Source organism: Lipotes vexillifer, unplaced genomic scaffold, assembly GCF_000442215.2.
Source record: "Lipotes vexillifer unplaced genomic scaffold, Lipotes_vexillifer_v1.1 scaffold204, whole genome shotgun sequence".
Taxonomy (NCBI): domain Eukaryota; kingdom Metazoa; phylum Chordata; class Mammalia; order Artiodactyla; family Lipotidae; genus Lipotes; species Lipotes vexillifer.
In genome coordinates, this window is record NW_006777418.1 from 308,523 (window position 1) to 311,746 (window position 3,224).

Here is a 3,224-nt window from a genome sequence, read left to right on the forward strand (position 1 = left end):
GTTGCCTTGGTCACTGATTCTTTTTGAACCCTGAGGTTTATTGGAGAGTCATGGAGTTTGGAGTCTTCTTTGAAAAGAAACTGGGGAGGGACAGGGCTGATATATTCAGGAGGCAGCATTCACCATGGACTTTGATATGACTGGCACCCTCTGGGTTTGTGCAGTATGCAACCTGCACAATCATACGTGGCTGCCTGCCATGGGTCCCAGAGTAGCCTACTCAAAACCTCTGGCAGCGTTCCAAATCCATTCCTATCTGAGCTCTGTGACTTTGGGCTTTGGTTTCCAGGGAAAGGTAATCTTTCTTCTTAAGAGCTCTTGGGAGGCTAATTGGGCACTAGATTGCCCTGCAAAATCAGAGCCACAAAGGTTGGGTTAGAAAAACTAAGCTGATAATACAGCCTTGGGTTTTTATCTGAAAAATGAGATAATGATACCTACTTTGCAGGTTTGTCATAAAGCCAAAATAATGTACCTACAGCCCTCAGCACAGAACCTGGAACAATGCTGCTTCTCTCCATTTGCCCCCAAGCTGGTCCTTTCCTGCAGTTCCTTATCTCAGTGACCGGCGTTATTATTCATCCCGTTTCTCCAACTGGGAACTTTCTTTTCCTCCATCCCTTCCCCACCCACCATATCCCAGACATCACTAAGTCATCCAGATGACTGCAATGGCCAGCTAACAAGTTGGTCTCCCGCAAACCACTCTCCCACTGCTACCAGGGAGATCATTGTGAAAGCATCTTTCACATCTGTCCCATCATTCCCTTAAATCCTTATTATCACTTTCCATTGCTCTTTGGAGAACCAACAACACTCTTAACCTGACTCTGGGATCTGATCCATCTGCTGTCCAGCTTCTGCTGGATTCTCCTACCTCCCTAAGCTTGAATAACTCCTACCTCTTCTGATCAGGTTAAGGAGAAGGGAAGCCCTTTGCTGAATGACCCCTCCCACCCCGCCTCCCCAATTCATGAGTCTAAGTCAGATTTTGGGGTGATGTTTTTAGGTCATTTACCTCAGCTTGTTATTATATCTCTGTTGGGCATGTTTGTTTGATTAACGAGAGTAGGGACCAGGGTCTCTGTATGGGTTTGCTCACCACTGTATCTCCAGAACCTGGTGCAGTGCATGAAGCTCAGTAAGCAGTTTGTGTTTGTTTGCTTGTGAGGTATTTTTTGCCATTAATCATGACACATTATCTTTAATTAAGTACAAAGTCCCTTCCAATCATGTCACCTAGCGGTCATTTCACTGACTGCCCTGTTTGACTGCCAGTCTCTTGTCTCTCTCTTTAGAAATGGTAAGGCAGATGTCTTTTTCTCAGAGAAAAGAAATCCATGGTCTGTTGCCTTTGCAATAACAAAAATGTTGGAGAGTGGGGAGGCCAAGATGTTGCCATTGGCATCTTCCACATGAACCACATCAAGAGAACCTGGTTGTCTCTTTCTGCTGGTGATCACACCAATTCTTCCCAAGGTAGCACCTCTGATCACCATATACAGGTTACCAGTGTCAAACTTGTTGAAATCAGTCATCTTGCCAGATTCCAGATCAGTCTAAATGGTGTCGTTCACTTTGAGGGGGATAGGATGATGGATGGTGCGAGCATCATGGATCACTAGATGAGGGATTCCTTTTGCACCCACAAAGATCTTTCTTACTTTGTACAAGTTGTACTTGGCTCCTCCGGTATCATACGATGAACAACAAAGTAACCCTTGTATCACAGATCAGATAGAAATTCTCCCCAGTCTTGCCAATGCTGCTGACCTCCTTGAAGCCAGTAGATGAGGTCTGTCAATTGGGACCTTGCCATCAACCTTAAGGAACTGCTGCATGCAGATCTTCTTTACTTCATTTCCTGTCAGGGAATACTTAAGTCTGTTCCTTAGAAAAAGATGAGGGGGAGACACTCTTTCAGCTTGTGGGGATCACCTGATGGATGAGGAACAAACATACTGGTCAGTTTACTCAGCATTCAGTGCTTTGGAGCTGCTACATGTTTCAGGGGCTTCTTGGGACCATGAGCCATGACTGTGCTAAGCACAAAAAGAACACAGTGTTTTTAGAATGAATGAAGCCATAAGGCAAGAGGCTTGCACAATGCATGAGACATTGTAGTGGCTTAGTAAAATGAATAAGTGGATGAACAGGTGCAGACTCCTAGAGATCTGAATCTGAAGAGAGGATGGCAACAGTATAAGGGAATTCTGGTTGCTTTACTAGAAGGAGGTGAGAAACAGTAAGGTCAAGGAGTGCCATACAGCCCTTTTGTATATGGTGCACACTTCATACAAAATGTTACTGTAAAATAATGAGGCTAGTTTTTATGCATGATTGCTTGGAATCTGTAAATACTGGTGGAATTAAAGCATGACTGGATTGGAGAGAGGCAAGGGAGGGAATGGGGCGCTCTGCAAAACCACATTGGGCAGATCGGCAGACAGAGTGGAACTATTAGAGCCTTAGATCCTCTGCTGTGTGGTCCAAAGGGTAAAAATTAGACTCCCCCAATCCCAGCCACTACACCAAGCTTGCCCAGCTTGTTCTGCTGCTTCTGGGCCAGTATTAATGTCATGAGAGAGATTGGCAGAGAAGATTTTCAGCCCTTGAGAGGAAAGTTGAAGGCCTTCCAGACTGGCCTCATCTGTCAAATGAGAACAATAATATATTAGGGCTGTTGCAGGTGTGTATGTACTAAGATAAGAATGTGTCCTCCACCCACAGTAATAAAAACATGAATAGGACCACTGTGGACAAGAGAGCCAGGAAGCCCTATTTACATTTTATAGAAACAGGGATGATTTTTAGCTCCCTTTAGTTTGAATTTGTTGATTATCTGTCTTAGCTCTAAGAAATAGATTTTTCCACTTAATACCCAAAATAGTCTTGTGAGGTAGCTATTATTTCCCTTTGCAGTTGAGGAAACTGAGGTTCAGTGGGGCAAGAAGTTTGAGCAAGGTTTCACAGCCAGTAAAGAACAGAGCCAGACTTTGCTCCCAGCTCACCTGACTCCCATTCCAGGACCCTCTGCCACATTCGTGTCTTCCCACCAGATATCCTGAAACATTTAATTCTCTTTTAAATAAAACGTGAGCAACTCGGCAGGTTTATGGGAGGGCTGGGTAGTGAGTTCACTTTGACCCAAGAGAGGTTCATTTCTTTGTTTCTGACTGTTTTATGTTAAAAAACCGTTGGATAACTGAGTAATCAATCACTAT

The 3,224-nt window shown here is 44.2% G+C and overlaps 1 pseudogene; it reads right to left on the minus strand.

Moving 5' to 3' along the window:
* Positions 1-1,251: 1,251 nt before the first annotated feature.
* LOC103086788 (40S ribosomal protein S4, X isoform pseudogene) lies at positions 1,252-2,035 on the minus strand (annotated as a pseudogene).
* Between the last annotated feature and the right edge of the window lie 1,189 nt (positions 2,036-3,224).